Here is a 13,613-nt window from a genome sequence, read left to right on the forward strand (position 1 = left end):
TTTTATTTAGGACAGAAAAAACAACAACTCTGTATGACCAAACTGTTTGAGGTACTGACACAGCTGAGTAACAAATAAACACAAATAAAGACATTCAGCCATTTTCTCGAGTACAATGTATAATTTGATGAATATTCATTAACATTTGAGAAACATAGCCTGGGAAGGTACACTCAAGACGACAAATGACCATGTGGAGATTTTATTTTTGATATCATCATAAATGTCAGAAACCATCTGGGAAGTGCAGATGTAAGCAATGCATATTCATAGTGAATGTGCAAAATTCTGCAAAATAAAAGTTTAAGTTTTTAGGAAGACATTGAATTTGTTATTAGGTTGAGAAAAATGGATTGCAGAAAGGGAAACAAATATTGGCTTGTTGTTATTAGTGAAAAAAATAGAAATATTTATAGAACGTTTTTTGACAGATGATGCTTTGTGCAAAAAAAAGAGAGAAAAATCTGTTGCTTGTTAAGGACAAATTTATTAGTTCATATGTTTAAAAAAAATAAGAAAAAAAGAAAAAAAAAGAAAAAAGTTCATATGTGGGCGGCACGGTGGTGTAGTGGTTAGCGCTGTCGCCTCACAGCAAGAAGGTCCTGGGTTCGAGCCCCGGGGCCGGCGAGGGCCTTTCTGTGCGGAGTTTGCATGTTCTCCCTGTGTCCGCGTGGGTTTCCTCTGGGTGCTCCGGTTTCCCCCACAGTCCAAAGACATGCAGGTTAGGTTAACTGGTGACTCTAAAATTGACCGTAGGTGTGAATGTGAATGGTTGTCTGTGTCTATGTGTCAGCCCTGTGATGACCTGGCGACTTGTCCAGGGTGTACCCCGCCTTTCGCCCGTCGTCAGCTGGGATAGGCTCCAGCTTGCCTGCGACCCTGTAGAAGGATAAAGCGGCTAGAGATAATGAGATGAGATGAGAAGTTCATATGTTTAAAATCTTAATTTTTCTGTAAAACTGCTTTGCAGCAATGCATATTGTTAAAGCAATATGCAAATAAGTTGACTTGTTGCTGCTGGTTTACATCAGCTAGTTATGGAATATTAAATGTTTCCCTTTAAGTGCTGCATTTCAAGGACGTTCAAAGATTGGTCAATATTTAAAAATACATGAATACACTTGTAAATCTCGAAGTTTTTTAGTTTTTTTTTAGAATCTAATTAATAACAGTAACAAGCAATACATTTTCAACACTTATGATCAGATCCTCGAGTAATACTGATGTCTGCATTTTTTAGTTCATCCAGCCACATGCCAGGCAAGATGAGCTTATGCGATCATGCGTCGTCTGTCTGTCATCTGTTGTCGTCATCCGTCCACAGTTTACAAAAATCACTACTCCTCCTACAGGATTGATCAGATTTCAATCAAGCTCACACACAGTGTTCCCCAGGTAGGTTTGCATAAAAATTGTCAACACAATGGTGCCAAGTCATATTTACAATTTTATGGGCGGCTGAAATTTGAGTAGCTCGTCACATTAAGTGCTATTCTTTTTAAACTGCTGAGAAGTTTTCACTGAAACTCACCCAGAAGACTCTAAAGACATATACCAGCAAGAATTGTTCACCAGGTGGCACCACCTGCTATGGATGCGGCTACATGAGGATCATATGTAATTTCACAAAAATCACTACTCCTCCCACAGGATTTCAAACTTGGACACAACAACAATGGCCGGTATGAGCTACAGCCTCACTGAGGCTATTTTTTACTTCCACACTCTAACAAAAACAAAAATGACTCGCATATAATAGATAGACATTAGACAATTATTTTTTCATAAATGTAAGTAATTGTGAAATTTAATCATTTGTAATCAATGAGAAACTTAAATTTATTTTAAAATTTATACACAAAGTTTTGTGCAAAACAGAAAGCAAGAAATAGCTTGGAAGACTAATTTATAACTACCTATGAATGAATAAACACTTATCTGATTTTAAAGTGATTTAGGGCTTCAGTTATTTCTACCATTTCATAAAATGTGGATCTCAAAGCAATCAAGGTTGTACAATGTTTTGAAAGAAACAAAAATGACAAAATAATTGAAATAAAATCAATGAAAAGAAAAAATGGTCCACATGGTGTGTGTGTGTGTGTATATATATATATATATATATATATATATATATATATATATATATATATATAATTTATTTATTTATTCCTGGGATATCTCAGAGCCACATATTTCTGATTCAGTGACAAAAGTGCTATACACTGCCTTGCAAAAGTATTCATCCCCCTTGGTGTTGGTGTTTGTCCTGTTTTGTCGCATTACAAGCTGGAACTAAAATGGATTATTGGGGGGTTAGCACAATTTGATTTACACAACATGCCTACAACTTTAAAGGTGAAAATTGTTTTATTGTGACACAAACAATAATTAAGATGAAACAACAGAAATCTGGAGGGTGCAAGGGTATTCACCTCCCCAAAGTCAATACTTTGTCGAGCCACCTTTTGCTGCAATTACAGCTGCAAGTCTCTTGGGGTATGTCTCTATTAGCTTAGCACATCTAGCCACTGGGATTTTTGCCCATTCCTCAAGGCAAAACTGCTCCAACTCCTTCAAGTTAGATGGGTTGCATTGGTGTACAGCAATCTTCAAGTTATGCCACAGATTCTCAATTGGATTGAGGTCTGGGCTTTGATTAGACCATTCCAAGACCCCGTTTACACGTAGCCAGGTATCTATAAAAATGGATATTTATTTATGCGGTTGCACCCATCATTTACATGTAAACGGAGGTTTCAGTCACTGAAAACGGCCACTTTCAAAAACTCCAGGCAAAGTGGAGATTTGTGAAAACTCCGTTTTCATTCCTGCATGTAAATAGTGAAAAACTGAGTTTTCTCCATGTTATGGGAAAAACGGAGTTTTAGCATTGTGATCTGACGGTCCCTCCTTCTTGGCTTTCAGATCTCTGGTTGACTTTCTATTTGTTTGACATGTTTTTGACAGCCTTATCTGGCTGTTTTCGAGCATTGTGCAAAAGGAATTATTTTCTAGCACGGGGAGGAGAAGATACCATTTTCACAAATAACCGGCTACGTGTAAACGAAGTACAAGACATTTAAATGTTTCCCTTTAAACCACTCCAGTGTAGCTTTAGCAGTATGTTTAGGGCGATTGTCCTGCTGGAACGTGAACCTTTGTCCCAGTCTCAAACCTCTGGCCGACTCAAACAGGTTTTCCTCCAGCATTTCCCTGTATTAATGCTGTCCATCTTTCCTTCAACTCTGACCAGCTTTCCTGTCCCTGCAGATGAAAAATATCCCCACAGCATGATGCTGCCACCACCATGCTTCACTGTAGGAATGGGGTTCTCAGGGTGTTGGGTTTGTGCCACACATGGCATTTCCCATGATGGCCAAAAAGACCAATTTTAGTCTCATTTGACCAGAGAATCTTCTTCCATGTGTTTGGGGAGTCTGCCACATGCTGTAGGGAAAACTCCAAACAGGTTTTCTTAAGTAATGGCTTTTTTCTGGCCACTCTTCCATAAAGCCCCACACTGTGGAGTGAATGGCTTAAAGTGGTCCTATGGACAGATACTCCCATCTCTGCTGTGGATCTTTGCAGCTCCTTCAGTGTTATCTTTGGGGTCTTTGTTGCATCTCTGATTAATGCCATCCTTGCCCAGTCTGTGAGTTTTGGTGGGCAGCCTTCTCTTGTCAGGTTTGTAATGGTGACACATTCTTTCCATTTTGCTATAATGGATTTAAATGGTGCTCCCTGGGATATTCAAAGTTTGGGATAATTTTTATAACCCAACCCTGATCTATACTTCTCCCCAACTTTGTCTCTGACCTGTTTGGAGGCTCCTTGGTTTTCATGTTGCTTGCTTAGTAGTGTTGCAGAGTCAGGGTCCTTCCAGAACAGGTTGATTTATCCAGACATCATGTGACATTTTGATTGCACACAGGTGGATCTTAATCAACTAATTATGTGACTTATGAAGTGAACTGGTTGGACCAGCTCTTATTTAGGGGTTTCGTATGAAAGGAGGTGAATACCTATGCACACTCCAGATTTCTGTTTTTTTCCCCATCTTAATTTTTGTTTGTGTCACAATAAAAGTTTTCACCTTTAAAGTTGGAGACATGTGTAAATCAAATGGTGCTAACCCTCCAAAAATCCATTTTAATTCCAGCTTGTAATGCAACAAAAACAAGACAAATACAAAGGAGGATGAATACTTTTGCAAGACACTGTAACAATCTCTAAACCATGGCTTGTTTTCACTGTTTCTACAACCTGCCAAGGACATTCAGTGATTAAAGTCTTCAGTTTGAATATAATCCTTGTGCAGGTTCTTGAAGATGCCCTTAAAGCAAGCCACACTTGTATCTCTTCATCTTTTCCAGTATCCTCCACTACATGGAGTAGTTGAGAGCTATACTATGCTTAATGTCAAACAGATTTGCTCATCTCAATAAAGCACCCCCTGAGAAACCTAAAAGAGCTCTGGCTATAGGAGACTATCTTACAGCATATGAAATTAGCTAGGCTTTTAAGAGAACCAGCAGCTTTAGTTAGGTGTCTACTAGGAGCCAGGGTGCCAGACATAGCAAGTAAGGGTCTTCGGCAAGCATAGGTTTTCAAAGTTAGTTATTCATGTTTGAGCTCACGATATACGCTTTCATCAGTTTGAGTTTATAAAGAATTAAATTAGTGATCACAATGTCCAATGCTCTAGTATGCTCTGTCCCCATCCAATGCAGTGTAACAATGTAGCTTACAGTAGGTTATGGTCAGTGGTTGTCCAGGCGGTGCTAGGAAAACAATATGTGGGCTTTATAGATAATTGAAATAGTTTTAAAGGCAAGGCTGGCCTGTTAGGGCTGAACGGTATCCATCTCACTCAGGAAGGTGCTGCTCTTATTTCTTGCAGCAGAGCCCATAGTCTCAGAACAGGCCTAGTTAACTAGTGACAATCCAGAGCCAAGACCAAAGAGCAGACAAACAGGCTAAACCATAAACAGTCCACTATATTGAGATTGTCTCTGTTCCCCGAGCTAAATAAAAAAGTAAAAATACTCAGAGAATTTGCTCTAGTAACTCAATTAACATAAAATTAGATCATACTGAATGGAGTCACTGCCAGCACCTTTGATCTAAAAGTATGACTATTAACTATTAGCTCTCTGACATGTAAAGTGCTAATTGTTAATTTATTACTGATCAGAAGTTTAATTCACCATGTTTAACAGATATGTGGATGAAACCAAATTAGTATGTAGCATTAAATGAAGCTAGTCCTCCTGGATATAGTTATATACACCAGTCTCATCTAACTGTACTTGTACAAGGACCACATGCAGCTAGAAGTAAATTTTCTGATGATATCGTAACTCTGAATGGCCTTTTTATTTCCATCGTGCAGTAATAACAGCCCTTGGTGTGATTATTAACTCCAGGCTTTCATTTGAAACTCATGATAATATTACTAGCATAGGTTTCTTTCATCTCAGAAATGTGGCAAAGACAAGAAATGTAATTTCATTCCACAATGCAGTTACATTTCTAGTAGGTGCATAAACAAGCTCCCGTTAGTCCAGAATGCAGCAGTAAAAGTCCTTACCAGTAACAGAAGATATGACCACATCACCCCCATCTTATCCACACTGCATTGGCTCCCAATTAAATTTCACATTGATTGTAAAATACGATGCAGTATTACTCTGGCATGGGAGGAATACTGAAGCGCGGAGAGGCGGGAAATGGGGTCAACACAAACTTTATTTTGATTCTTCTCTATTGCTTTTCAGCTTTACTAAAACTTATTCACACACACACACACACACACAGACACACACACAAGTGCTCTGATCAGGAAAGCTCTCGCCTCTTTGCTCTCTCCCTCCTTTTCTTTGTTCTGTCATCACTGCAACAGACACACATACAACATTAATTGACAACAGGTGTAATGACTTTGGCACTCACCTTCCAAACTGATGCTTAACCACACCCCCACTGCCACATACTACTATTGACCTGCAAAGCACTGAATGGTCTTGTGTCACAGTACCTGACTGAACTTCTGGTCTTTTATGACCTGTCATACCTAGCTAACTGGGGGTTAGCCTGAGGGAAGTGGAAACCCTAGCCCAAAACCGCCCTGAGTGGAGAAGACTTGCTGCCCAATGTGTCACTAGACACGGGAAGATCTAAGTAAGTAAGTAAGTAATACCTAGTTAGATCAAAAGGTGTAGGCTATTTGTTGGTACCTCAATTAGTGAAGGCTATATCATGGGACAGAGCCTTCTCTAACAAAGTCCCACAGTTATGGAACAGCCTTCCAAGTAGTGTTTGGGACTCAGACACAGTCTCAGTGTTTAAGTCTAGGCTGAAAACATATTTGTTTCATCAAGCCTTTTGTTAATAGCTTTTCATTAGGTAAGGGAGAAGATCTGGGGGGTTCTCAAGCATAAAGTGTTTTGGTAGACTGGGATGTATGGATGCTGTCGCTCCCCCCACTCTAACGTGTTCACTCAGGTTTGTTGACGGTGGAGTGGCTGGCCACTTTATATCTCAGGATGCCCTCATGTTTGTGTCATCTTCTGGTTCTCCCTTTTAGTTGTGCTGTCATATTTAGTCTTGCTGGAGATCCTGCATGCACTCAGTGCACAATGTACACTGTTCTTAACTATTAGGTGATAATGGCCATAGCTAACAATCTCTTTGTCTCTATCTGTCATGTTACACATCATTCCTGAGATACCAGTCATATTGACCTCTCCTGCTCTCCAGATTTGCCTGATCCATCCCGAAGCCCTACTTCTGGCTGAAGTTCTCATCACTTCACTCCTGTGGAAGATGGCCCTATATGTACAGCCCCTGATCTATCCTGATGTCCTACTTCTGGCTGAAGTTCTCATTGCTTCACTCCTGTGGAATATGCCCCAGATGGACAGCCGATGATGATGGGTCTGGACACTTAATACAAACAGTTTTGCTATGATGGCTGAGGACCACAATTGCCAGATAGCTGTAGGACTGCAGTTGTCATGAACAGTTTTGCACTCAAATGTCCATCAATAAATAGTTGATAACTTCAACAAAATAGAATTCATGCTAAAACTATATGTAATAGATTTCCAAGTTACACAACTGCACTTTTTGATCATACAGGACACAGTAAAAGAAGTGAGTTATTTATAATTACACTATCTCTTATCATGGGGTGGCACGGTGGTGTAGTGGTTAGCACTGTCGCCTCACAGCAAGGTCCTGGGTTTGAGCCCAGTGGCTGGCGAGGGCCTTTCTGTGTGGAGTTTGCATATTCTCCCTGTGTCTGTGTGGGTTTCCTCCGGGCGCTCTGTTTTCCCCCACAGTCCAAAGACATGCAGGTTAGGCTAATTGGTGGCTCTAAATTGATTGTAGGTGTGAATGTGAGCGTGAATGGTTGTTTGTCTCTATGTGTCAGCCCTGTGATAACCTGGTGACTTGTCCAGGGTGTACCCTGCCTCTCACCCATAGTCAGCTGAGATCGGCTCCAGCTTGCCTGCGACCCTGTAGAACAGGATAAGTGGCTACAGATAATGGATGGATGGATGGATGGATGGATATCTCTTATCACCCAAATGAAGATGGATTCCCTTTGAAGTCTGGTTCCTCTCAAGGTTTCTTCCTTATGTTATTTCAGGGTGTTTTTTCCTTGTCACTTTCACCTCAGGCTTGCTCATTAGGGATAAATGTATTAATTTACTGTATATGTTTGAAATCTGTACTTTTCTGCTTTGTGACAATGTCGATTGTTTAGAAGAAGAAGAAGAAGAAGAAGAAGGCTTTTTGAAGAAGCCTTTGTCATATATACATTACAGCACAGTGAAATTCTTTCTCTGCATTCAACCCATCTGAAGCAGTAAACACACACACACAAGTGAACAATGGGCAGCTGTAGTACAGCGCCCGGGGAGCCGTTGGGGGTTAGGTCCCTTGCTCAAGGACACTTCAGCCCTGGATGTAGAGGGAGGGGAAAGCACTCTTTATTCACTCTCCCCACCCACATTCTGAGGTTTAAAAAAATAAAAATATTTCTTAACCTTGTACTGAGGAGTAATATTCATAAAAGAGACTTTTTATTCTTGAAAATAAAGAATGTGATAAATTGGTGCATTTTGTGGAAAGTAACAAGATAGCTTAAAGGAGATTTTTCATTTATAGGGATTGATTTATTTTGTTGATTTTGCAAAAGAATCAGGATGAAATTAATTTCATTAGAACTGTAACAACAAAGAAATTGTAATTACTAAGAAGAATAACAAAGAAATGATTTATTAAATGACCCAAGTTTCACTAAGCTTGGAAATTAAGTTTTACTCTCAACTTTTTTTTCCTTCAGACTATGTCTGTGTATTTTCAATAATATTAAGTTGAGAAACAAATTGTTTTCCCCTTTCTGTGACCTCAAGCCTTGACACTATAAAGCTGCCACTGTTGTATCATTAACCCTGTAACAATGCTGACTCTGCACTCTGACAAACTTCTTAACAAGCTGAACTACTCCAAGGAAACAATTTCACTGTGCTGCACATGTATACCTGACAATAAAACTGTCTTCTTAAAATGGCATAAAAAAGGTTCATTTTTATTCCTGATTTTGACAACACACCTGAAGAGTTTATGACTATTTTTTTTTGATGTTGAGTTTAAAAAGTGTAAATGAAACAAAAATTAATGCATTCAGCATCACTCATCTTTAAATGACTCAATGTCATTATTAAATCTGTTGCAGCTTGGTTACATCATCCAGTGAGGTATCATTTATTATTTAAGAGGCACATCACAAACAACTCAAGACATTAAATTCGCTTCCTTTTAACTGCTGCACTTCAAATACATTCAAAGATTGTTCACTAGTGTAAATAAATAAATAAAAAGCAGGGACTGAAATTGTAAGAAAAAGCAAACACTGGGTCACAAATCTTTTACAACACACCAAGATTTATTCTTAGGACACATTTAAAACTATGACACATTTAACTATGACACATTTAAAACACAACTAAAACACAAACACTAATCATAAACAGTGGTGAAATGAGGAAGGGTTGTGAGAATTAAATGACCAATTAAAGAAATAAACTGAATAATTAAATTATGCTGAACATCATCATCTCAGCACTGTTGCCAGGTCGGGGTCCATGTGGACCCTACTGATGCACGTCATATTAATTGGAGCATAATTTTATGCCGGATGCCCTTCCTTCTGCAACCCTCATATTTCTGGGCTTGAGAAACAACCATTCACTCACTCTCTCTCTCACACACACACACACACACACACACACACACACACACACATCCCTGTGGACAATTTAGAGTAGCCACTTAAACTAACTGCATGTTTTGGGACTGTGGGGGAAACTGGAGCACGTGGATGAAACTCACACAGACACAGGGAGAACATGCAAACTCCACACAGAAAGGCCCCTGCCAGCCCCTGGGCTCGAACCCAGGCGACAGTGCTAACCACTACACCACCGTGCTGCCCCTAAATAATGCAGAAGATAAGATTGGGAAATTGAAAGAAAGCACCTAGATCATCAAAATGCATGGAAGTTTGGGTTACTTGCAAGAGTAGAAAAAAGTTCTTGCAGCTTTGAAGATAATCTTGTGGCTGCAGTGTTCAAAGTATTCAGACAGCTAGAGCATCAAAAGTCTCTTGGAATTTAGCTGTTCTTTGCTTTGGAGCATCTTGAACCTAAAATTTCATGAACTGTGAATCTTTGTGTTGCAGATGGAAAAGGAATCAGGACACTTCGTCCAATGACCATTTTGTCCAATAGTCGAGACATAACAGAAACTAAGAAAGGGAAACAGGATCGGAAAACCAAGGAATCTGCATGGGAGAATAAGGCTCAGTAATGCGCGCTGACATGGTGTAATACTCCACCCTGAACATGCATTTTCTCAGTCCTTATATTGAAGTTTTTCACCCACGTGACCAAGTCATATGATGCATCGTTAGGCTGCCATTTTGGACGTCACGGCTCAAATCAGTTTGAATGCGAGGAAGGCGACAAACGAAAAACATAAAAGAAAAAGGAGCGAGATGCAGAAAAAACCTTCACTATCCAGCGACGTAGGGCATTTACAGGGCGAGCAGAGGGAGAGGTATTTGCAAAAATTGAGGTTAGCAGGCTTAGAGAACGACGTTTACCTGCTTCCACCAGGATTGTTCACTGACGTACGGAAGTACACGAAGCCCTCGTCTTTACCTGACTTCGGCCCACATGATCTGTATACCTATGTTGTTAAAAACCCATCGCCATACACAGGTATTGATCTGAAAGTGTATAAGAGTTTGGATGCCTACAAATATTTTGTGTCAGGCTGGGTAACATGCCTACATCAGTGGGTCGTCCCTGGAGCCGGTGGTCGCCATCTTATTACAGCTAAGGTTTGTTCACATTTTCATTTACTTTCGGTCCTCAGGATAAACAAAATGTTATTAAATGTCATTGAAATAACTTCTTAGTCTGTTGAGACATGGCCCGTTATAAATTTGCTGTTACCAGGCAATGACCAAGAACTGTATTATTAGGGTCGGTGTCTGTGTTGTAGCAGTGTACTAGCAGCTAGCTGTTAGCACTAGCTAATGTCAACAACATAGTAGCTAGTATGTTACTGTAGCAACGTTTACGTTCAGTCATTTGGATGACTGTTAAAACCTTTCAGTCTCAAGTTTTTCCTTTACTGTTGTAGAGCTCTTGAAGTGTGGGTGGAGCACAGAGGACGGCAGGACAACGCTTCAGATGCAAAAGGCTTTTTATTCCCAGACTTTTCAGTCTAATCGCCAGTTCTTAATCTGTTAACGTCACACACATACACACACACTGTGTTCTTGTCCCGGGATGAGCTCCCCCCTGCTCTCCCTCCTTAAATAGGGCGCGGTTACTGAGAAAACACACAAAACACAGGTTAATTACCGTCAGGTGTAGTGGTTCTGCCACTCACCTTCCCTGGCTCCGCCCTCCTGTCACAGACCGGCGCTTGACCACGCCCCCGCTGCCACAACTGTATTTACTAGTTTACTGTAATTATGATCCGGCAGCTATTTACACCAGATCCAGTGTAAATAGCTGCTGGAGCGCTCTCCGGAACCTCGGCCGGAGCACTCCGGGAGCAAGCCGGAGCACGCTGCTTAATTTGAGGGGGAGCAAGCCGGAGCGCGATCCGGCAGCTATTTACACTGGATCCGGTGTAAATAGCTGCCAGATCATAATTACAGTAAACTAGTAAATACAGTAAAGGAAAAACTTGAGACTGAAAGGTTTTAACAGTCATCCAAATGACTGAACATAAACATACTAGGTACTATGTTGTTGACATTAGCTAGCTTGACCTTCAAAAGGGCGTCACGTGACCCTGTGACGTCAGGTGAAATACCTCGATAGGCATGCTGATGCCTCTTGATCACGTGCAGGTGAGCCTCATTAACAGTGCACGTGCGAGAGTCCGCTCGGCGCGCCTGCAGTCCAGAGCATGCCCGAGAGTCCTTCAGGTGCATGCACCAAAGCACGCAGGACTGACACCCACATCATAGTTGGGCCCCAAAAAAGGATTTCTGGCAAGTGCAAGTCATGCGAGTAGAGATTTTCTATGTAATTTGGTCTAGTAAAAACAATCTCTCCCCAAGTTGACACTCACTGATTCCCATCATTTCCGGTTTCATTTTCATTTTGCAATGGCGGCCCACAACATGCGTGAGGAAGGATTTTTTTTTTAAATATTTCTTGGAGTTTACATGAATAATACCTGAAATATAAAATAATTGATAGTGCATATGAAAAAGGCTGTGGGCGAAATGTCTTAACTATTGGACGAAAAGGCATTGGACGAAATTGTCAGTTGACGAAATAACCTGTATTCATGGAAAGCAGTAAGCCTTGCTTGGGGATACTGGGACTTGAATCCTAGACCTTCTGATCAATAACCCAGAGCCTTTTTGTGTTAAAAAATTTTCCCAATTTTTTTTCAGTAACACTTTAATAATGGGGGCGGCACGGTGGTGTAGTGGTTAGCGCTGTCGCCTCACAGCAAGAAGGTCCTGGGTTCGAGCCCCATGGCCGGCGAGGGCCTTTCTGTGCGGCGTTTGCATGTTCTCCCCGTGTCCGTGTGGGTTTCCTCCGGGTGCTCTGGTTTCCCCCACAGTCCAAAGACATGCAGGTTAGGTTAACTGGTGGCTCTAAATTGACCGTAGGTGTGAATGTGAGTGTGAATGGTTGTCTGTGTCTATGTGTCAGCCCTGTGATGACCTGGCGACTTGTCCAGGGTGTACCCCGCCTTTCGCCCATAGTCAGCTGGGATAGGCTCCAGCTTGCCTGCGACCCTGTAGAACAGGATAAAGCGGCTAGAGATAATGAGATGAGATGAGACTTTAATAATGTATTACATGATAAAGGCTGGAGCAGTACGGTAGTGTAGTGGTTAGCACTGCCGCCTCACAGCAAGAAGGTCCTGGGTTCGAGCCCAGTGGCCAATGAGGGCCTTTCTGTGTGGAGTTTGCATGTTCTCCCCGTGTCTGCGCGGGTTTCCTCTGGGTGCTCCGGTTTCCCCCACAGTCCAAAGACAGGCAGGTTAGGTTAATTGGTGGCTCTAAATTGACCATAGGTCTGAATGTGAGTGTGAATGGTTGTTTGTCTCCATCACTACGTTCAGACTGCAACCTGAAACGACCCATATCCGATTTGTTGTGAAATCCGATTTTTTTGTTAGGCCGTTCACATTACCAATTATATGAGACTTGTATGCGATCTCCAATATGAACGGAAAATGACCCAAAAGTGTCCCGCATGCGCAAATTGACACGTAATAAGCACATCTACGTAATACGTAAACAAAAAAAAAGCGCACTCTTCATGTTTAATGATTTTTTGTTTGTTTGTTTAATTATCTGGTTAGTGTTAAAGTGTGAGGTCTCGTGTGTGTTTTTGTTTCTGAACTGAAATGAAAACGTGTAGCCTGGTAACAAGGGCTTTGAACCAGAATTTTTTTCCTATTGGTTCGTTCCGAACAGAAACGGAATTTTAACGTTTCCGGTTTTGGGTTCCACCATTAAATAGACGTTCCCGAACCGGTTAGAACAAAAAAATTTCGTTCCCGGAACGGTTAATTACGTTCCCTGTCAGCTGTTTAACAAATGGCTATAAAATTATGTCTCTGTCTCATCCAGCTTAAGCCAAATGTAGGCTAATTCTATTACAACCTTCATTAAATAAGACAAGAAATAATTCAAAACAATTATTATTTCAAATGTTGGCGATTTGGATTCTCAGTATGTCTTCCCATCTACACAAACAGAAAAAGTGCCAAAAATGAAAGATAATTCGTTTAGTGTGTTACCAAAGGCTAGTCAGGCCCTATAGAGGGCTACCGCATGACGTCACCGCGCCGCGAGATTTCGGTAGTCGCCATATTGGAAGACCAAGTACACATCTATGCAAGTACATACATACATAAAACAAACTACACCTGAAATGTAGCCAGGGCCGGTTCTGCCCTAATCTGGACCTGGGTGCAACATCGCGCAACACCCCCCCCAAAAAAAAAAAAACAGTCTAAATCAGGACAACCATCACATAACTATAACTATA

The sequence above is a fragment of the Neoarius graeffei genome, chromosome 7, assembly GCF_027579695.1.
Source record: "Neoarius graeffei isolate fNeoGra1 chromosome 7, fNeoGra1.pri, whole genome shotgun sequence".
Taxonomy (NCBI): domain Eukaryota; kingdom Metazoa; phylum Chordata; class Actinopteri; order Siluriformes; family Ariidae; genus Neoarius; species Neoarius graeffei.